The sequence below is a fragment of the Ovis aries genome, chromosome 2, assembly GCF_016772045.2.
Source record: "Ovis aries strain OAR_USU_Benz2616 breed Rambouillet chromosome 2, ARS-UI_Ramb_v3.0, whole genome shotgun sequence".
NCBI classification, from domain to species: domain Eukaryota; kingdom Metazoa; phylum Chordata; class Mammalia; order Artiodactyla; family Bovidae; genus Ovis; species Ovis aries.
The window spans coordinates 190240306-190264442 of NC_056055.1; the positions used below are offsets into that span (position 1 = coordinate 190240306).

A 24137-nucleotide genomic window follows, 5' to 3' on the forward strand; every position below is an offset into this window, starting at 1 on the left:
AAAATAAAAATAAAATAAAATAAAAATAAAAAAATAGAAAGCCCTGACTCAGGAAGTGGGAAAGCTGGATTCAGGTCTGTCCCTGAGGACTGTGTGACTCTGAGGTTCTCTCTGAGCTTCATTTCTGCAACAGTAAAGAGGAAATAGTAGTTTCTACTTCTCAGAGTTGGGGGGATTAACCAAAATCATCTATATTAGTGCAACTGACCAGTTATCCTGCAGATGCCTAATCAAACCCTGGGATAATTCTATTTTCCCTGGCAATCTCACAGTATCTTGTAACTTATTTCTAAAAGTAGTCTAAGGACATACTAAGAGCCAATTACTATATGGAAACAGCATATGATTACTAATTTATTCTTTTAAAAAAAACAATTCCACACCACAACCTGATATAATAGTTATTTAAAAATATAGCAATATGAGTACTCTGTTGTGAATATTGTTAATCAGCACATACACATTTTTGGCTTATTTGTTTTGAGCACTGGCCTTTGAAGATGCCCTCAGAATCATGTAATGAAGCAGAAAAGTAGGAGTCTATCAAGCTCTTTGAGTCCTTAGGCCTTAGGCTCTGTTGCAACTGGGTAACCGCAACACATCTGTGGAGCTCTTTCCATAGCCAAACACTGTCCTGGGGACGCAGGATATTCAGAGAAATAAGACATAGTCATTGTCATTCATAGGCAGTAAAATCAGGAAAAATAGCACACAATATTACAGGTAGAAATGTAAACAAACCATTGCCAAAACAGTGATGAAGGGCATTTAGCAATAATTTGCCCATCTGAGTACAAAGGACCACACTTTTTCTGCAGAAAATGCTAGTTACATGGAATTGTGTGTCATTTCATTCCATTTCCATAATACTTCATTTCTCCGAAATGTATGCTAACTGCTTCTCAATAGCCCTATGACATAATTAGAACCTGTGTTACTGTTTTCTTTTCATGCTTATGCCAGCTTGTAATGTTCAACAACCTGGTCAAGAAGTAGACTTCTAGTAGATCTTGGTTATTTTCCAAATTTAATTAACATATGAATCTCTGGGGAATAATGTTAAAAATAGACTTCCCAGAGTCAGAAATTCTAAATTCAGCAAATGCATTTTACTGAGCTTTTCAAGTGATTCTGATGCAATTTGTCCCCAGTCCACAATTTGAAAAAATGGAGGAAGTGATTTGGTTACAGAATGAGGCAAAAGAGATCAGTGTCGGCGGAGTGACGGGTGTGACATATAATAATAGGATTTTTGGTCATGGCATCAATTACTCAGCTCCTGCCATCTTTGGGAAGTGAACTGAGAGTTTGCAGAGATCATGTCTTTTAATTATTTGCAACAAAAATCTGGGGTAGATACTTTTAACTCTCTATATATTACATAGAAGGAAAGAGCATGTGATAATTTCATGACCTCCTAGACAATAAATCCTGAGAGTAATAGTCAAGACTCAGGAAGCAAGCAAAACCTTCTGGTGCAGCAATAATCTATATCACTGAAACATTAATTGGATACTTTGTATTGCTTTTGTTTTGCTTGAAACCCTGTTTTTATTTTTGTAATAAAAGTAATCAATGCTAATTACAGAAAGTTTAAGGGGAAAAAAGGTGTGAAGAAATATAAGATCATGTATAAACCACAATCCAGAGATTGCTATTGATATTTTATTATTAGATTTTCCTTGGGACTTTTTTGCTGTAAATGTATATGTGTGTTTTTCTATGAATGTTTATGTTTTTAGATGTATATTTTATATTATGAATTTAATAGATAAGCACAGACTAATCTTATTTTTATTAAAGTATATATATACATTGAATATAGCTTGACAAGTTTAACTCCCCAAATAATATAAATATAACACACCATGTATGACTGATTCATGTGTCTCATTTACATGAAATGCTCTATCCCTCTTTGGAAAGACTTCTCTTGGGATTTATGTTTGATATTTGTTCATGAGTGGCTAAAGATGAATGTTTACTTATATTAAAGTTTGCTGTTTTGCTGATGCGATGCTAAAGGCATCAAGGCCTCTGAGTTATGTTATGTCCCAAAATTGATAGGCTGTTTTGTGCATGATTGAGGAATTCTTTGAAATATGTTTTTTGGTCACATCAAATGCAAATATATAGGTGTTTGGCTTGGTTTTTGTTTTCCTAAAGATACTTGTAGAAATAAAAGCCAACTTCTGTGTAGACTGAATTATATAATTCTCATTTTTAACTGAAAAAAAATTTTAATGCATAATATAATGGTAATCAAGTACATTTTTTTTGTTTGTGAATGTTAAGTGTTCTTAAATGTTATTAAATGAGACTGACTTATGACACAGGATAAGTGTGACAAAGTGCTTCAAGGAAGAGATGGATGCACAAGGGAGGGAGGGAGCCAGGGATGGAGGAGAGGGAAGGTGGAAATGGTCAGAGAAGATGTGCTCTGTGTTTCACCCTGTTTTTTTTTTTTAATTAATTTATTTATTTTAATTGGAGGCTAATTACTTTACAGTATTGTAGTGGTTTTTGCCATATATTGACATGAATCAGCCATGGGTGTACATGTCCAAAGTGAACAGCGTGGAGGACTCATGTTCACTGTGGTTTTTAAAAGCACAAAGCTACTGGTTTCCACACTTTGCAGAGGCATTTCTGAGGTCATAACACAGACAGTATAAACAATGCTGGGAGGCAGGGAACCTGGATTTTCTCTCTTCTCTTCCTTGTGCCAGTTGGCTGAGTGCTTTGGCCTGACTGTGTGTTTCCAAAATAAGAATCTGGAGCAAAGTGGTCCCCCTTCCTCATTTAGAACTCCCTGAGAGATCACTGGGTGGGCAGGTGGGGGGTTCCCTGGTGGCTCAGAGAGATCATTTGAGGTTCAAAAGAAAGGGAAAAAGGAAAGTTTCTCATAAGTCTGCAGACACTTGTAAATGGATATCTTGAGGATGATGAACAGGTTTTATTTATGGAAAACCGTAAATCTGAATCCCAGCTACAATGTGTCTCTTTACAGTGTATGCTACCCATTTCTACTGATGAGGTGGCACTTTACCCCTCCTGAGAAATTTAAGTCTGTAGTTGTAAAGAACCTGCAATGCAGGAGACTTAAGAGATGCAGGTTCAATCCCTCAGTTGGGAAGATCCCCTGGAGGAGGGAGGGCATAGCAACCTACTCCAGTATTCTTGCCTGGAGAATTCCATGGGTAGAGGAGCCTGGTGGGCTATGGTCCATAGGTTTGCAAAGAGTCAGGCCCGACTGAGGTGACTTAACAGCATCTCACCCACCACAGGGTAATCTTGGGGAGATGAGGTCCCCAAGTACCCCTTTTGGTGGAAAGCAATGTGATCTCTGCCTGGGATGGTAGGGAAAATTATAGGAGAAACTAAGGATGTGATTAAGCTGATCTGCAGGGTGGACTGAAGGTAGGCTTCTACAGATTTCGACAGGGTGTCATACCCAAGGCTACATTCTAAGTTACTTCACTCACTACAGGATTGGGCTTCCCTGTGTGGCTCAGACAGTAAAGCGTCTGCTACAATGTGGGAAATCCGGGTTCAGTCCTTGGCTTGGGAAGATCCCCTGGAGAAGGAAATGGCAACCCACTCCAGTACTCTTGCCTGGAAAATCCCATGGATGGAGGAGCCTAGTAATAGTCCATGTGATAGAAAAGAGTAGGACAGGACTTCACTTTCACTTTCACTTTTCACCACAGGAGAAATGGAAGGCCCAGTGTTTAGCTGGAGGACTGAGTGAAGTTATCGATGAGAAAGACAGAGTATGTTTTGCAGGAATACATGTTTGCCCCGCTTTTAGCTTATCTCTAAATGATGTACAATTCATTTTAGCTCAATTTAAATTTGTACAGTTCAGGCACTGCATGTGCAAACTGCAAAGGATGCACAGTGTGTCTGCCTCAGTGTCTTTGAGCTGCTCTAACGACATTTCATAGATTGATGGCTATAACAACCCCAGGAGTATGTTGTCTCACAGTTCTCAAGGGTAGAGGAACAAAACCTAGGTGCTAGCAGGGCCCATCCCCTCTTATACCTTTTGGGGAGACTCAGTCCTTCCTGGACTCTTCTCAGCATCTGGGCTCCTAGCAGCAGCCCCTGTCTCTGCCTCTTGAAGACTGTCTCCCTGGTTCCATGTGACCACCACATCACATGTAACCACCACATCACATGTGACCATTTCCTTTTATTCAAGGTGTATCTGTTTCTTTTCTTCTTATAGGGACACCAGTCATGTTGGATTAGGGTCAACCTAATGGAGTATGATATTAGCTTAATTTGATCATCTTGTGAAAAATCTATTTCTCATTAAAGCCTTGCATATTCACAGGTAGAGAGGATTAGGTATTCAAGAGATCATTTTCGGGGACACAGTTCAGCATGTAACAGTATCATTTCAGTCTCCTTTACAGGCTAATCATGGAAAAGACACAGTGGTAATGAAAATGTCTTGTCAAGGGTATACCCGCATGCTGTGTGCTGAGAGCATGCAATAGGGGAACCTAGCCCAGCCTCTCCTGGAAGAGCTATCAGGTAGACAGGTAATGTCTCTAAGACCTGGATGGAGAGTAGGAAGTGACCAAAAAAAGACACAAAGGATGGCATTTCCAGGAAGAGCAAATGAATGTCAGAACAAGGTTCCAGGGGACCTTGATCCTGCACATTTGTTGGGCCCAAGCTAACCAAGATGAGTTTCTAGTTTAGAACATTTAGAAAATACACGAATGACTAAAAAATTTAAAAAAATCAAACTCACTTGAATAGGAACAAAACAGAAGTTTTTGAAAATCCATCATCTGAACCATAGTTTGTCAGGAAGGAAATCTGCTATCTTAATTTTAGGGAAAAGAAAGATTTTTCTTCAATTTAATTTTTATTTTTTATTGGAGTATAGTTGATTTATAGTGTTATGTTGGTTTCAGGTATACAGCAGAGTGAGTAAGTTATACATATACATATACCCATTCTTTTTCAGATTCTTTTCCCATATAGGTTATTAGAGAATATACAATAGGACCTTGCTATCTATTTTATATATAGTAGTGTGTATATGCTAATCCCAAACTCAATTTTTTATCACAGATGATTCTTGAGCACGCCAGACTATTTACCTGTCCCCAAGGGAAAGAAGAACACTTTTCTTACTTTTAACTTTTTATTTTGCATTGGAGGATAGCTGATTAACAACATTGTAATAGTTTCAGATGGACCACAAAGGGACACAGCCACACATACACATGTATCCATTCTTCCCCATGCTCTCCTCCCATCTGGGCTGCCATGTAACATTGAGCAGAGTTCCCTGTATTACACAGTAGTCATCCATTTAAAATATAGTAGAGTGTAGCTGTCTATTTCAAACTCCCTAACTATCTCTATCCTCATTCTTCCCCCCAGCAACCACGAGGTCATTATCTAAGACTATAAATCTGTTTCTATTTTGCAAATAAGTTAATTTGTATTATGTCTTTTTAGATTCCACATGTAAGGGATGCCATAGGATATTTTTGCTTTTCTATTTTACATCCTTCACTCACTGGGACAATCTCTAGGTCCATCCATGTTGTTGCAAATGACACTAATTCATTTTTTGTGATAGCTGAGAAATATTCCATTGTGTATATGTATTGTTTTCTTTATCCATTTTTCTGTCAAGGGACATTATTTTGTTTCCATGTCTTGGTTATTATAAACAGTGCTGCAATGAACAATGGAGTCTATGTAACTTTTTGGACCATTTTTTTTTTCCAGACATATGCCCAGAATTGGGATTGTAGGGTCATATGATAGCTTTATTTTTAGTTTTTTAAAGGGACATACATATTTGAACAACTTTCTGAGCACCAACAACAAGCCAGTATTCAGGTTATAGATGGTTTTTGGCACTGTTTCCTACTCTGGAGGACTGGATCTACAAAATGGATTGCTTACTTTAGGGACTGTTTACAAAGGGGTTAATATACAAGAAGAAATTAGGGAAATATACTATTATACAGACCTTTTAACAAAGGAACTGTTACTACTGTCAGGCCCATTCAGGTGAGGGGAAGGAGTGTGGCCAGAGCAGAAAGGAGGTTCGTATGTTAAGAATCTGTGCCTTAGGACAGCTATGACCTCCAGCATGGAAAAAGCCAGCAAGGAGCCTGGGGAATAACTTCAGTCTATCCTTGCCCCTTTCAGTCTCTTTCCTATGTCTTCATGTAGCAAATTCTGCTAAATTTTAAAAGACAAGAGTACCGTAAGTTCTCTACATTAGAATGTTCAAGTTGCAAACTTTCAAAGAAGTGAACCGCTTTTGCATGTCCATCATGTAAATTAGTTCAGGTGTCTGGCATGCATTGCCATGCATCCTCTACAAGTGGTTGCAATTTTATGTACTTTACTGTACTGTACTGTATAGAGTACAGTAGTTCACTATCTTTACTTCAAGCCCAGATTGTCCAGAAGCAAGCAAAGAAGCAGCAGCAATGTAGCTGGAACTGCTAACTGCTCAGTGATAATGATGGAAATGAGAGAGTGGAGTGAGGTGAAAATATGGTCAGTCAGTCAGCTCACTCAGTCATGAGCTTTGCAACTCCAGGGACTGCAGCAAATCAGGCTTCCCTGTCTATGACCAACTCCAAGAGCTTGCTCAAACTCATGTCCATTGAGATGGTGATGCCATCCAAATATCTCATCCTTTGTCATTGACTTCTCCTCCTGCCTTCAATCTTTCCCAGCATCAGGATCTTTTCCAATGAGTCAGTTCTTGGAATTAGGTGGCCAAAATATTAGAGCTTCAGCATTAGTCCTTCCAAGGAATATTTAGGACTGATTTCTTTTAAGATTTATTGGTTTGATCTCTTTGCAATCCAAGGGACTCTCAACGGTCTTCTGCAACACCACAGTTCAAAATCATCAATTCTTTAGCACTCAGATTTCTTTATAGTCCAACTCTCACATCCATACATGACTACTGGAGAAACCATAGCTTTGATTAGATGGACTTTTGTTGGCAAAGTGATGTCTCTGTTTTTTAATATGCTGTCTAGGTTGGTTATAGCTTTTCTTCAAGGAGCAAGTGTCTTTTAATTTCATGATTTCAGTCACCATCTGCAGTAATTTTGGAGCCCAAGAAAATAAAGTCTGTCACTGTTTCCATTGTTTCCCCTTCAATTTGCCATAAATAGATGGGACTAGATGCCATGATCCTCATTATTTGACTGTTGAGTTTTAGGCCAACTTTTTCACTCTGCTCTTTCATCAAGATGCTCTTTAGTTCTTCTTTGCTGTCTGCCATAAGGTGATGTCATGTGAATATCTGAGGTTATTGATATTTCTCCTGACACACTTGATTCCAGCTGTGCTTCATCCAGCCTGGCATTTTGCAGGATGTACTCTGCATATAAGTTAAATAAGTAGGGTGGCAATATATGGCCTTGGCATACTCCTTTCCTCATTTGGAAACAGTCCATTGTTCCATGTCAGGTTCTAACTGTAGCTTCTTAACCTGCATACAGATTTCTCAGAAGGCAGGTAAGGTAGTCTGGTATTCCCATCTCTCTTTCTTTTTAATTAATGTATTTATTTTAATTGGAGGTTAATTACTTTTTTTTTTTTTATCGGTGCAAGACTCACAACTTTATTTTCAAAATCAGCTTATTTACCCCAAGTTGTACATAAAGAAATAATGGAATATGCAGAGTTATGCAGGGGCAGCAGTCCTGACCCTCATTGAGACCAGCCTTTCTTTTTGCATACCTTCCCGTATACAAAAGGTCTCAGGTGGTTTGCATTATCTTCTGGCCAAGAGGCCTGTTAACATTTCTATGGCTCTCTTCCTAGATAAATGTCTATCAACCAGAAAAACTCTTTTTCCCTAGAAGTGTTTTTTCTTTATTCTGCATCACCCTCAAAGTACTAAATAAAGTTACATTCCTGTAGAACGAAGGTGCAGTGGGTTATAACAAAGAAAGTACTTAACTCAAAGATCTAATGTTGCTAATACCAGGTCTACTACCTGTTTTTTCTATATTCCAACTATATCTACAAATAAAAGATATGAAAATTTGGCAGCAAGTATTGGCTCAACAAATGAAACCTTTAATCAGTCCTATTCTAATGATTTTGACTCCTTGGAAGCCTCTACATTCCTAGGATGTTTTAAGCCTCCTGTGCCTCTCGCAGTTGGGAGGCCACAAACAATCACATGCATAGCTGTAAAAGTCCGGCAGGCAGGCTAGAAAGCCATCAGAGGGGTTTTTGGATTGAAACACTCTTATGCCCAGGAGATTTATTATCTAAAAGCTCTAAATTAACTTTTTCCAGAAAAAGGTGGTGGGGGGACAGCCCCCTGTTTATGTCAGAAGAGTAGGTGGAAAGTATAACACAGTAAAGCAGGCAGACTCTAGTTTTTCGGGGTGGATGCTCAGGAAATTCCAGGGGGAGCCCCTGAAGCCTGATCACGCCCTTGCGTTTTGTCAGGCTTCCTTCCTCATGACCTTTGCCACAGGTGGGATTTCTCACTCTGGCTCCCGGCACTGTACCACTGTTCATATCTATTCAATGTGTATTTTAGTTCTCAGTTCAGCTTAGTCACTCAGTCATGTCTGACTCTTTGCAACCCCATGAACAGTAGCAAGCCAGGCCTCCCTGTCCATACTGTAGTGGTTTTTGCCATACATTGACATGAATAAGCCATGGGTGTACATGTGTCTCCCATCCTGAACCCACCCTCTCACCTCCCTCCCCATCCCATCCCTCAGGGTTGTCCCACTGCATCGACTTTGAGTGCCCTGTTTCATACATTGAACTTGGACTGGTGATCTGTTTCATATATGGTAATATACATCTTCCAATGCTATTCTCTCAAATCATCCCACCCTTGCCTTCTTTCTCCCACAGAGTATGAAAGTCTGTTCTTCATATCTGTATCTCTTTTACTGTCTTGCATATAGGGTCATCATTACCATCTTTCTAAATTCCATATATATGCATTAATATACCATATTGGTGTTTTTCTTTCTGACTTACTTCACTCTGAATAACAGGCTCAATTTTATCCACCTCATTAGAACTGATTCAAATGCATTCTTTTTAATGGCTGAGTAGTATTTCATTGTGTATATGTACTACAGCTTTCTTATCCATTCATCTGCTGACAGATAGCTAGGTTGCTTCCATGTCCTAGCTATTGCAAACAATGCTGTGATGAATTTTGGGGTACACACCTATCTTTCAATTCTGGTTTCCTTGGTGTATATGCCCAGAAGTGGGATTGCTGGCTTGTATCGCCACTCTATTTCCAGTTTTTTAAGGAATCTCCACACTGTTTTCCATACTGGCTGTACTAGTTTGAATTCCCACCAACAGTGTAAGAGGGTTCCCTTTTCTCCACACCGTCTCCAGCATTTGTTGTTTGTAGACTCTTTGATAGCAGCCATTCTGACTGGTGTGAGATGGTACCTCATTGTGGTTTCGATTTGCATTCCTCTGATAATGAGTGATGTTGAGCATATTTTCATGTGTGTGTTAGCCATCTGTATGTTTGCTTTGGAGAAATCTCTATTTAGTTCTTTGGCCAATTTTTGATTGGGTCATTTATTTTTCTGAAATTGAGGTGCATGAGCTGCTTGTATATTTTTGAGATTAATTCTTTGTCAGTTGCTTCATTTGCTATTATTTTCTCCCATTCTGAAGGCTGTCTTTTCACCTTGCTTAGAGTTTCCTGTGTGTGAAAAAGCTTTTAAGTTTAATTAGGTCTCATTTGTTTATTTTTGCTTTTATTTCCGTTACTCTGGGAGGTGACTCATAGAGGATCCTGCTGTGATTTATGTCAGAGTGTTTGTCTATATTTTCTGCTAGGAGTTTTACAGTTTCTGGTCTTATATTTAGATCTTTAATCCATTTTGAGTTTACTTTTGTGTAGAGTGTTAGAAAGTTTTCTAGTTTCATTGTTTTACAGATAGTTGGCCAGTTTTCCCAGCACCACTTGTTAAAGAGATTGTCTTTTCTCCATTGTATATTCTTGCCCCCTTTGTCAAAGATAAGGTGTCCGTAGGTGCATGAATGTATCTCTGGGCTTTCTATTTTGTTCTATTGATGTATATTTCTGTCTTTGTGCCAGTACCATACTGTCTTGATTACTGTAGCTTTGTAGTATAGTCTGAAGTCAGGCAGGTTGATTCCTCTAGTTCCATTCTTCTTTCTCAAGAATGTTTTGTGTATTATAGTTTTTTTTTTGTATTTCCAAACAAATTATGAAATTATTTATTGTAGTTCTGTGAAAAATACCATTGGTAGCTTGATAGTGATTGCATTGAATCTATAGATTGCTTTGTGTCATATACTTATTTTCACTATATTGATTCTTCCCATCCATGAACGTGGTATATTTCTTTATCTATATGTGTCATCTTTGATTTCTTTCATCAGTGTTTTATAATGTTCTGTATATAGGTCTTTGGTTTCTTTAGGTAGATTTATTCCTAAGTATTTTATTCTTTTCATCACAATGGTCAATGGAATTGTTTCCTTAATTTCTCTTTCTGTTTTCTCACTGTTAGTATACAGTAATGCAAGGGATTTTTGTGTATTAATTTTATATCCTGCAACCTTACTATATTTATTGATTAGCTCTAGTAATTTTCTGGTGATGTCTTTAGGGTTTTCTATGTAGAGGATCATGTCATTTGCAAACAGTGAGAGATTTGCTTCTTCTTTTCCAATCTGGATTTCTTTTATTTCTTTTTCTTCTCTGATTGCTGTGTCTAAAACTTCCAAAACTATGTTGAATAGTAATGATGAGAGTGGGCACCCTTGTCTTGTTCCTGACTTTAAGGGAAATGCTTTCAGTTTTTCACCATTGAGGATAATGTTTGCTACAGTTTTATCATATATGGCTTTTATTATGTTGAGGTATGGGCTTCCCTTGTGGCTCAGCTGGTAAAGAATCTGCCTGCAATGTGGGAGACCTGGGTTCAATCCCTGGGTTGGGAAGATCCCATGGAGAAGGGAAAGGCTACCTACTCTAGTATTCTGGCCTGGAGAATTCCATGGACTGTATAGTCCATAGGGTCGCAAAGAGTCAGACACAACTGAGTGACTTTCACTTTCACTTTTCACATGTTACTTCTATGCTTGCTTTCTGGAGTGTTTTTTTTTTTTTATCATAAATGGATGTTGAATTTTGTCAAAGACTTTCTCTGCATCTATTGAGATAATTATATGATTTTATCTTTCAATTTGTTAATGTGTTGTGTCACTTTATTGATTTGCATGTTATTCCCATCTCTTTAAGAATTTTCCACAGTTTGTTGTGATCCATACAGTCAAAGTCTTTATCATAGTCAATGAAGCAGAAGTAGATATTTTTCTGGAATTCTCTTGCTTTTTCTATTAGCCAATGGCTGTTAGCAATTTAATCTCTGGTTCCTCTGCCTTTTTAAAATCCAGCTTGAACATCTGGAAGATCTGGAAAAGATGGTAAATGTTTCTTATTCTTATACAATATTACAGTATAGTACTATATAGCTGATTGTGTTAGTTGGATACCTAGGCCAACTTTGTTGGACATATGAACAAATTGGACTTATGAACTCACTCTCAAAATGGAGTTCACTTGTTTACAGACAACTTACTGTACTTAGGTAAGGCTTTTAGTCAGCTTTCCTGGGCACAGAGAATGCTGTAGAAGGGCGGAGAGTACATCCAGTGGAGCAAATGGAAAATATCCTGGTTAAAGAACTGTCCAAACAAACCCGGGGTGGGGGGGAAGTTACTTGCATTCATTAAGGATGGAAGTTGGTTGTGAAGTAGGATCAGTGAATGAAATTCACAAGCCATGCAAATATATGAAGTATGAATTTGTTCATTAGGTTCCCATCTGAAGCAGAAAGAACCTTCATTTGCAGCTTGAAAGAAAGTGAGATTAGAATGAATTCAAGGAACATTCATGAAAGAGACACTTAAGAGAGCTAGCTGACTCTCAAAGTTGGCAAACCATGCAAGTGGTGAATAATTAAGGACAAGTGAACCACTAAGAGAAACAGTGACATATACTAATGTAATGTTTTATTCAAAGGGACACCTGGGACCTATGCCTCTATCTGATGACTCTATCTAAGTCTTTTAGTCTGAATGTAGTTTCAGACAATGATGTGAAGTTCGTGTTCATCCTTGGCTGCAACAGCCTAGTTGGGCCAGTATGGAGGAATGTATTTGAAACAACAAGGAATCTAGTTCGACTTGGAATTGTATTGCTTAGTGAAAATGAATGGGGTAGACTCATAGAATGAGTTAGATGCCATCAGAAAGTAAGGAAGTGCTGGGCACTACAATCAGTGCAAAGAGCAAGACAGGAGTGGAGAAAGATTAGGGCACAGTAAGAAGCTGGAACGAGTGAACATCCAAAGTACCTTCCCATCCAAAGTGTGGGAAGTGTGTGTTGTTGATACACAAAAATGTGGTGAGTGAAACATCAGATTGGTTGAGTCATGATGTGCAGATGATATCAGACATTATCATGAATACTTCTATGAAGAGGATTTTTAAATAAGACTAATATTTAAATCAGTGGCCTTTGAATTAAGCAGATTGCCCTCCAAAAAGCCAGATGGCCTTATCCCATCAGCTGAAGGCTCAGTAAAACAAAGACTGACCTCCTCCAAGCAAGAAGAAAGTCACCCAGCAGACTATCTTTCTGCTTGAACTGCGATAGTTTACTAGATTTCCAGCCTACTGGTCTATCCTCCATATCCTGGGAACCAATTAGGCACTGAGGGGGGGAAATATATATATATATATATATATATATATATATATATATATAAAGTGCAACAGCTTGTATCCAAGGGCTGGCATTGAGTGAGCATGCAAGAAGAGTTACTGACTGGAGGAGGTACAGTGAAGGATTGTCAGCAATAGGAGACAGAGGGCAAGCTGCAATTTCACTCACACCTGATGCTGATGAAACACACTTTTGCATCTTTGAAAGTCTGAAACTTGAAGGTTTGTATGTAGGGGTCTTACTGTATTCTGAACTGAGCTTGAGTCACTCCTGCTATTTGTAACCTTTCCTACAAGTCCAAGAGTGAAAAGTGTCCTGTTGCTCCTCATTGTTCCAAGATCCATCATTGCTCCCCTGTCTCCCCAAAGCCTATTCTTCTCCCAACATAAGTGTCACTAGTGGAAGGAGCACAGGTTTTGGAGTCACATTGGTGTTCCTATCTTAGCGCTGGCACGTTCTAGTTGTGTGACCTTGGACAAGTCATTCAACATTTCTGGATCTTTGTTTTCTTATCAGGGACGTGAAGATGATAAAATTGTCTGCCTTTTGAGATTAATCTGAGGAATATGTTATATATGGCAAGTTCTTTGTCCCAAAACGTAGATGGTCATGAAACAGAGTAGACAGATATCATGGTGTAATATTAACCATGACCTCTTTGACTCTTACTGCTCTTCTAGTAGTATAGATAGAACCTATCGCCATCTGAGTGGTGAAAATGAATGGTTGCTCAGTCATCTCCAACTCTCTGCTACCCCATGGACTATCCATGGAATTCTCTAGGCCAAAATACTGGAGTGGGTAGCCTTTATCTTCTTCAGGGGGCCTTCCCAACCCAGGGATCGAACCTAGGTCTCCCACATTGCAGGCCAATTCTTTACCAGCTGAGTCACAAGCGAAGCCCCCAGTTGAGTGGTAAAAGTAGCTATTTCCTCTTGCCAGCAGTGGTGTTTTTATTCCTTCTGTGTTGCCACAGATTTCAGAGACCTTAGAAGCCTGGAGGGAGCATGTCTGAGGGGAAATTTCCAGTATCAATAAGGCAGAATTAGAAGCAAAAGACACTCTGACAAGATTTTCCCTAGAGCTTGACATTTCAACTGACTCTACTGTTTACATTTTGCCATTTTGAATTGTTAACAAGACACCTTGTCAACATGTTAAAAGATATTTTCCAGCCACACAGTTTTTCCTCTGTGCAGTATAATTGCATATTGATATGCAAAGTTGTTTGTCTAGAACCACTAACAAAAACACATTTATTTCCTGTCTTGATTGATACAAAACCTGTTTCATGTGGCTAGACCTGTACAGAGACCATCAGGCACTAAAGAGAAATTTGCAAGGAAGGTTTGGTCAAATCTTGAAAGCAAAACTTGTTTTCCTTCTCAAATAGCTCCTAATTCATTTACAAGCCACCTTGGGAATTTCTATGTCTTATCACTCTTATGTTATGATGCTGTTATGATGCTCTGTTTCTCACTCCTTTGGCAACAGGCTCTGTTTTCATTAAAACTCATCAAAGCATGCATGATGGAGTAGGTAAGGAAGCTGCAATTGAAATCTCTCTAATATTCCTGCACATAATTGTGCAGTGGGATTGCAGGTAATAGATTATCATCCAAGTCATTGACAGAAAGAAAAAAAAAAATGTCCATTTAGTTCAGTCTAATAGGTGTTGGCTTTGCTTTCCAAAGTTAGAGCAATGTCATTGAGCTGACAGTCTTACGTATGGACTGCACAAGAGTCTGTCAGTATAGAGGAAATAAGAGTTACTCATGACACACTCATTATGGCACATTTGTTTCCCCCAAACTTCTTAGTACATTGTTAATTTTTTGAAGCTGTATTTTATACCAAGAGGAGTAGAATTCAGTTGCTGGTGCCATATATATTTGTAATCAAGTTCTGTTTTGGTTTCTCCTATTGGCTGATTTCTATCCCAAACACTCCAGTTTACACATACACACACACACACCAAAAAGGAAGTATTAGCTTCCATTATCTGCCAAACTCTTCTACAGTTTGTAGAAACTGGGCTGGGCTCAAGTTCTCCAGGTTCTGCCGTCATGGCAGAAGTATTGTTGCCAAAATATTGTGACTTGATTACAAACTGTGTAAAACTGTGCTAAATATCTGTTGGTCATGAGACTAGTTTGAGATGCATTACTTTGAAATATTGTTCTTTTCTTTACAAATGTGCTAATGAGGCTGCTGCTTCTGCTGCTGCTGCTAAATCACTTCAGTCGTGTCCAACTCTGTGCAACCCCAGAGATGGCAGCCCACCATGCTCCGCTGTCTCTGGGATTCTCCAGGCAAGAACACTGGTGTGGGTTGCCATTTCCTTCTCCAATGCACGCAAGTGAAAAGTGAAAGTGAAGTCACTCAGTCGTGTCTGACTCTTTGCGACCCATAGACTGCAGCCTACCAGTCTCCTCCATCCATGGGATTCTCCAGACAAGAGTACTGGAGTGGGCTGCCACTGCTGAGGCTAGTGAGTTATAGAAGAGGATTCCAGCTAGAACCAGCTGATTTAAATCTTTGGATCTGCATACTTCTCCATACTTCTTATCAAAGGACAGGAAAGCATGGAAGGCAATCGTCTTCTATTTGAATCAATATGCATTGGTTGTTTGCTCTGTCTAGGCACTGACAAGGCACTTAAGATATAGAAAAGATTCAGGTATGGTCCCCAAGTTCCACGAAATATATCATCTCAAGTTCTTGTGATAAAAAAGAAAAAAAAAACCCAGATCTTTCCCACTTTGATTCATAATTCATATATCAGCAAGAGTGATGCTTTAAAAACAGGTCTGCCCACACCTTCTCACCCCTTTATCCTGCCTGTGTAAATCACAAGCTTTTAATTCATGGATTATATTTTTTTAAGGACACGGTTTTGAGGATACATGAATTCATATGCATTAATTGAAACTCTTAGAACAATTTCTGGTACATATTCATCCTCCAAATTATCATGCTTATTATGTTTTATAGTTATTTCCCTTGGGTCCACAAACAAGTTTTCTTGTCTTTGTATCTCAGTTTCTCTCTCTGTAAATGGAGGGTTGATGATGTCTTCTTATGATTGAGATATAGTCAAGTTAAATGAATTAATGTTTAAACAATGTTGGAGAGTGACTGACACCTAAGAAACTGAGGTTTTTCTCTTTATCTTCTCCCCCCTTCTCTTGCAACCGTGTCCCTTGTCTGTGGGCAGCAGGCTCATCACAATCCAAGGAGGATGCTACAGATTGTGTCTCCTGATGGTCCAGTTGTTGTTGCTCGGTTGGGACTCACTCATGAGTGACATATGCACTGTGGCTCACTAGCAGTTTAATCAGTTGGAATAATGCCTGTATTTTACTTCTATTAGGTTGGTACAAAAGTAACTGAGATTCGAAAGTAATCGTAGTTGGTGTAAAAATAATTGTGGCTGACTTTTGCACCAACTGCAATTACTATTTCGCACCAACTGCAATTGCTGTTTTGCAAGAACTGCAATTACTTTTGCATCAGCCACAATAATTTTTAACTTCAATTACTTTTGCGCAAATCTCAATTACTTTGGCACGAACTGTAATTACTATTACTTTTGTGCCAACCACAATTATTTTTAAACCTCAATTACTTTTGCACCAATTGCAATGAATTTGCACCAGCCACAATTACTTTTGCACCAAACTAATATTTCAGAGGGACAGTTTGCTTTCTGTAGATCAAGTAAGTGTTTTCCAGGGGACTTTTTGAACTGAACAAGGATGGTCATCCAGCTGCTTAGAAGACGGAAGACTTTTAAAATGTCAGTCTCCCTGTTTAATACATCATGCTGTCGGTCAGGGGCTTCCCAGGTGGCTCAGTGGTAGAGAATTCACCTTCAAATGCAGGAGATGCAGATTCGATCCCTGGGTCAGGAAGATCCCCTGGAGAAGGAAACAGCTACCTACTGCAATGTTCTTGCCTGGGAAATCCCATGGACAGCGGAGCCGGCAGACTATAGTCCATAAGCTCACAGACAGTTAGACATGACTTAGTAACAAAACCACCACCACACTGTCAGCCAAGACCTGGTGACCACATAGAGCTTCTAGAAGGCTGGTCTCTTAGGTAAAGCTGGGGAATAGATTGGCTTTTATGAAAGGCCCAAGCTTTAAAGTGGTCTCTCTGGACTAGCGGCAGACTGCATGATCTCCTGCTAAATTGTGCCATTAAATAAAACTACTACGTTGTAAAGCTATAGAATTACCATGAAATTAAAGCATTGTCACCTTTGAATTGCCAAGAGTTTTCACAGGCACTTAGAGAAATGCCTTTCACACACACCACTTTAGCAGGGCCAGTTGATTCCAGCCAAAGTGAGTGAGAACAGAAAGCACATGACAAAGTTGGGGAAAATGATTGTAATGTGATTTTCATAGATTTAGTTGCTCGTTCATAAATGCACATCCATTTACTAATTCATTTCGTGGATTATTTTATTAAACTTTTATTTATTTACCCATTCATTAATTCTGTCATTTATTTATTTCTGCATTTATTTTTTCATGGGCTTGGTTACTGACAGGGCTTCCCAGGTGGCACAGTGGTAAAGAATCTGCCTACAGTGCAGAAGATCAGAGTTCAATCCCTGGGTCAGGAAGATCCCCTGGAGAAGGGAATGGCAACCCATTCCAGTATTCTTACCTGAAAAATGCCATGGGCAGAGGAGCCTACTTACACATTACTCATTCATTCAATCAATCAATCAGTCACTTAGACTAAGTCTCCTACATATGAATGAGTTCTGTTCCTAGAGCACATTTGTAAGTCCGATTTGTTCATAAGTCCAATGAAGTTAACCTAGGTACCACAATCAGATATAGAGTACTGCACTGTATTTTTCACACCAATAATACATAAAAACAAGAAAGTACTGCTTAAGAGAGGTCAGTCAGTATTGGGTCAAGCACCAGAAGTCATGTTGATTATCAATATACTGATCAATATGTTTAACATATTAAATGTTAAAAAAAAAAGGGCTTTATTGCTGAAACCAGTTTTACTAAATAACATAATGAATGTTTTATGTAGTTTGTAAGTCAACTGTACTTAAATAAAAAAAAACAATAAACAAAAAAAAACAAGCACAAAAAATAAAGAAAATATCTTATTCTTACATTAAATACCTTGAAAAATACAGTAGTACAGTTGAGCGGCTGGTGTAAGGTAGGTGGCACACATGTTCTCATCTTTGAAGGTTTGCAACTTGAAGGTTTATATTTAGGGCACTTACTTTATTCAGCTGGTCGTTTATGATAAGCCATTAAAATAACCTTTGAGCACTGGCTGGACTAAGCAACAAGGTTTCACAATGAATGTTTGTATTATTCTCAAGAAATTCACAGTTCAGAGAGGGAATCAGACGTTGTAACAGTTTTTACACCTGATATGGCAAATAGTGTAGCAACCAATAGTACAGAAAGAATACAAAGGAGTCAGTGGTTATATCAAGGGGTGCATGGAGACAGCACAGTGCTCAGAGAAGATGCGCTTGAAGAGATGCCCTCTGAGTTGAATTTTACACTAGAAACAGCTAACATTTAATCAAATTTCTATTTGTTGGAGATGCCATGATAGGCACTTTACATTCATGAGGCCATTCAGGTTTTTTAGAAATCATGTGAAGAAGATATCATTATTTCCATTTTACAGAGCAGGGTGCTGAAATCTTGAGAGGCTAAATAAATTGTCCAAGTTCTTGTCAGAAGCAAACAGTGAAGTTGGATCTAATTTGTGATTCCCGTTCCCGGGTTCCTAGCCCAGATGACACAGATGCTCTGAGGCCAGTGAAGACCCAAGTGTCGGTTCACACAGACCCTTCCTCTCCCTGTGTTGCTCCCATCCATTGGTGAAGGCCACAGTGGAAAGGTTTCCCAGGAAGTGATCCTGCAGGGAGAAGATCTGCATCATTCCTTCCTGGATTGCCACTTTTTGTTGTTGAGTCGCTAAGTTGTGTCTGACTCTTTGCAACTCCATGGACTGCAGCACAACAGGCTTCCCTGTCCTTCACTATCTCCCAGAGTTTGCTCAAACTCATATCCATTGACTCTATGATGTTATCCAACCATCCCATCCTCTGTCACCCCCTAATTGTTCTAAGTATTTGATGAAAATTATATAAAATACAGTTGCTTAAGTTTTCTTTCTTTTAAAAATGAACTGAGACACACATTTAAAATGGAATTTTCTAGGCTTGTTCCCAGTAATGTTTATTCAGTAGGTTTAGGACTATGATAAAAATGACATTTTTAGCAAGCACCTGAAGATTTTGGATCTTGGGAAACAGCTATATTAAGGTGATTATCACAATGTACAGCATTTAATAATTACCTTCTTTCTTTGTCTCCCCACTTCTAAGCAGGGTGGGAGAACTAGTCAGTGATTAAAAGAGCTGCTCTTTTTAAAACCCAAACACAAGGCTTACCCTGCCCCTTCTTGATGGAACTTTCACCGTACATTTTTTATTGCGGGTACCTGGAGAGCCCTTCCTCGTGGTGTATGGGGATCAGGACACAGTCCAAACAACCTGTATTTATTGAGGCTCCTCTGTGCTCCATGCTGTATAAGCCACTATAAATCACTGACCCTTGTACTCTAGGACTTATGCTTAACTTCCAGCTCTTAAAACCTTTCCCTTTAGGTCATTCTATTTAATTTGCCCAGTTATCCCATAGATTCTCAACACCAGGAGATATTGAGCATGTTCATTTCTATGAGACTCAGTTTCTTCATCTGTATAGTAGGAATGATCAGTTAATTTTACCTCAGTGGGTTCATGTGTGGGTTAAATAAAATTAAATGAGCAATGTACCTCATGTGCTCAGTACAATATGTAGCATTCTCTAAGCGCTCCTGAGATAGAAGCCACAATCACCTAGCTCCATCATCTTGTTTGTATGTGTGCTCAGACATATCCGATTCTTTGCGACCCCATGGAGTGTAGCCCAGAGGCGCCTCTGTCCATGGAATTTTCCAAGCAAGAATGCTGGAATGGGTAGCCATTTCCTTCTCCTGTGTATTGTCCTGACCCAGGGATCAAACCCCCATTTCTGTGCCTCTGTGACCATCATGAGCCGTGTGCACGTGTGCTCCATCATATCTGACTCTTTATGACCCCATGGACTGTCGGCCTGCCAGGTTCCTCTGTCCATGAGATTTTCCAGGCAAGAACAGTGGAATAGGTTGCCATGCCCTCCTCCAGGGAATCTTCCTATATCTCCTGCATTGGTAGGCAGATTCTTTACTGCTGAGCCATTGGGAAGAACTAAATGTTGAAGGAATCAGGGACAGAAGCGATCAAGTAAGGCTTTGTTGGAGACATAGAGCTTAGTTATGAAGTTGAAACATATGTGTCTTGAGTTAGGCAGAGAAGAGAAAAGAGGAAAAATCAATCTTGATGAGCTCAGTGACATCATGGATGTGGTGATGCAGCGAGCTTGTGCCCAAGGGCTACTTGACTCATTTGAAGGCTCTTGGCTCGTCTGTGTGTTTTAATACAGTCTTACCTTTGGGCAAACACTTTTCTTGTTCAGAAGAATGAAATAACAAGTGGGAGTCAAAGGTTTCTCCCAGAAATCTTGCTTTTGCTTTGAGCCCAGAATTCTGGGGAGAGATGATGAATCAGTCAGTCTGTACATTACAAAGAATAAAAAAGCCCAAAAGGTACTAGCAGTTTGTGATTCCACATTTTGTGATGCAAGGGAAGCAGAGAGACCCTTTATCTAGGAGCCTTTATTCTTCATGGATCTTCACAGCAGGTGAGCTCAAGTCTCCTGAGCACCAATCAGACATGCCTGCTGTGTGCACAGAGTTTGACTCTGTTCTATTTGTATCTTCTTGTAAAGAGGAGCTGATAAGAGACATTGGCTGGGTCGACCATCTGTGGTGACAGTTTCCATGTGCTATTTTCCCTGCCAGCTGTGGGTGTCCTGGCTGACTCTTATGACTTAGATATGACTTTGTTCTGGAATGACATGTACTCATCTCCTTCTCCCTTATTGTTTGCTCTTATGACTTTCTTCAGTCCATCACCTTTCTCATGGCTCCCCCTTGAATCCACATAATCAGTAAACATCTGCCCAATCCAGCATTGGTGGCAAGTGCTTGGGCATGGCTTGCATCTCAGCACTGATACTTCCTAGTTTTGTCAAGTTATGTGATCCAAGGAGTTGCTTGGCTTCCTTGTTCCTTAGTTGCCTTCTTGGTCATTACAAATAGAGCCTATGTATGAGACTGTTGTGAGTTTATAGGAGTTAATCATTGTAAACCACAAGAAAATCATTTTCTGGCATTATATACCCCATATGCACTCATTTATAACATTATTTTCATCACTCTGTTCTCAGAAACCTTGACACTGGCTTCTTGGTGTTTCTGGGATATAATGATGAAAATGAAAGTGAAAGTGAAAGCCACTCAGTCGTGCCCAAATCTTTGCGACTCCATGGACTTTACAGTCCACGGAATTCTCCAGGTCAGAATACTGGAATGGGCAACCTTTCCCTTCTCCCAGGGATCTTCCCAACTCAGGGATCAAACCCAGGCCTCCCACATGGCAGGCAGATTCTTTACCAGCTGAGCTACAAGGGAAACAATGACGAAAATAATAACTAATAAACTTCAGGAATGTGTAACACCTGGTGCCTTGAAAGCGCCCCTACAAATTAATTCAGCAGCAATAACAAATACTTCCATTTGAAAATGGATGAGCTACCATGATATGGATGATTGAATTTGATAATACTTTTAAACTTTTATTATGTTAATTAATTAAGTAATTTTTGGCTGTGCCCCATGCATACAGGATATTAGTTCCCCAACCAAGTGTGGAACCCATGTCTCCTGCAGTGGAAGTGCTGAGTCTTAACCACTGTATCACCAGGGAAATAGTGTTTGCTTTTGGAAAACGATTTAGTCCGTTGTTCTTAGCTCTGTGTGTGTGTGTGTGTGTGTGTGTGTGTGTGTGTGTGTGTGTGTGTGTTTGTGGTTGTAAGAGCACATTCACATGGATTTTCTGGGGCAGAGTAGAATGGTTTTGAGCCTTTTCTATATGTGAAGCATTGTGTGAAGCTCTATCTTATTTTCCTCAAAGTTTTATTCTGAAAAATTCAAACCTACAGAAAAGTTGACAGAATTCTAAAATGAGCATCCATAAACTTTTCACGTAAACTCTCCAAATATGAACATTTTGCCCCATTTACCCACATTTGTGCTACTCTTAGCTCCTCTCTCCCTTTCTCTCTCCTGTCCTTTCTTTGTTCTCATAGAAAAATGTTTATTTCTAAACTATTTGAAAGCAGACTGTAGACATGGTGATAATTTAAATCTGAAGACTTCACTTGTACCAATCAATATACACAATGCTATATAAGCACAAAACTAAAACCATAGTTTAGTTTTAGTTTTATAGTAAGAACAATAAAGATCACTTTAATGAATGTTATCCAATATATAATTCATCTTGTCCCTACACTGTCTTTTATAGCAATGTCTTTTTGTTTGACTCTCAAGCACTTTCTATATGTGGGATTTAATTGCCCTGTCTTTTTAATTTCTTTTAACTAGAAAGCCAGGTCCCCTACACCATCTTGTTTTGGTCATTTTTCAAGACAGACATTAAGTTTTTGAAGAGTACAAACCAGTTGTAATTAAAATGTTCCAAAGTGGAGAGCGGTAAGAGAGGGATGGAGTGGGAGTTTGAAGTTATGGGATGTAAACTGTTATACAGAGAATAGATAAGCAAGGTCCTATTATACAACACAGGGAATTATATTCAATATCCTGTGATAAATCATAATGGAAAAGAATATTTTTCACATATATATTTCATGTATGATGTCCAGCTCTTTGCGACCTCATGGACTGTAGCTCACCAGGCTCCTATGTCCATGGAATTCTCCAGGCAGGAATACTGGAGTAGACTGCCATTTCCTCCTCCACATTATCTTCCTGACCCAGGGATTGAACCCATGTCTCTTGCATCTTCTACATTGGCAGGGAGATTCTCAGCTGTACCACCTGAGAAGCCCCCTTGTATCAGTTGAAACTTATAAATTATTTTACTTTAATATGTTTTTACTATTATCATTACATTTATTGATGCTCAGATTGTCCCATGTATAGCTGGTAATGATCCCTTTAAATCTGTTCCTATGTCTTTCGTGAGTGACCTCATTAATCTTGGAACACTTGCATGCTTTCTAGTCCAAGATGTTCCAATATGTTACCTTGAACTTTCCCTGCCTGACCCAGACTCAGATGTTTTCCCAAAGAAGCCTAGTCCCTTTTTGTAGCACATGGTATTTGAAAATTAAGATCTAGATGTTTGTTTTTTTTTATTGCTTCTCCATCTTTCTTATGGACACAGGTAAAAAATGCACGTATGTGTGTGTTTAATTTATGAATTTATATACTTAACTTTAATGCAAATCCACCACCATCAGATCTTTTCTCATCATTCCATCATCCATATGTACTTCTCTTCTCACATACTGAGAAACTATCCCAACAAAATCAATATATGTATACCTATGGCTGATTCATGTTGATGTTTGTCAGAAACTAGCATAATTCCGTAAAGCAGTTATCTTTCAATTAAAAAATAAATAAATTTAAAAGTGAAAAAATATATTTTATAATTTATTCTATCCTATAATACTCATCAACAGATTCAGAATCAAATAGCAATGTCACTACTGATAACAAGGTAAAGATTGGCTTAAATTTTGTATTTTGTTTTTAGACTATAGCCTCAGGATGTATAGCTGAACAGAATACTATATTTTAAAAGTTACTTTAATTATTTTTTTCTCCTTTGTGGTTATCTTATCTATTTAATATATAGTCAAGCTTTTTTTATATTCAGTTTTGGTGTTTGTCTCTTTTCATCTTTATGATTTAATTTTACGTTTTAAAAATGTAAAATATTTTCTTATTACAAAAACCAAATATAGCGACAATGGTTGACTGGTTACATCTTGTTCTCTCTCGTAGTCTTCACTCTGTTCTTACCCATCTGCTCTATATAATCATTTAGTTTGCCCTTGTCTGTAGCCCTATTTCTCCTTTCTTCTTACAAAACCCATAGCATAGTCTTTTGCACCTTGTTACCCTGAAATGATTCTGTCTATCCTGGAAATAATTCTAGATTAGTTTAAAGAAATCTTACATGGTCTTTATTATGGTTACACAGTATTTCACTGTGTCAGTTAACTATCCTCTATTCAATCAGACAGCTGTTGGTAGATATTTATATTTTTCTAATTTTCTGCTATTTGCAATAGATATTCTGGGCTGTATGACAGAATTTCAAGTACATATCGAAACA

At 38.7% G+C, this 24137-nt stretch overlaps 1 protein-coding gene across 1 annotated transcript in view; it reads left to right on the forward strand.

Moving 5' to 3' along the window:
• Positions 1–24137, forward strand: part of CNTNAP5 (contactin associated protein family member 5) — a 1086429-nt gene that overhangs the window by 713826 nt on the left and 348466 nt on the right. The gene's annotated exons all lie outside the window — the stretch shown is intronic.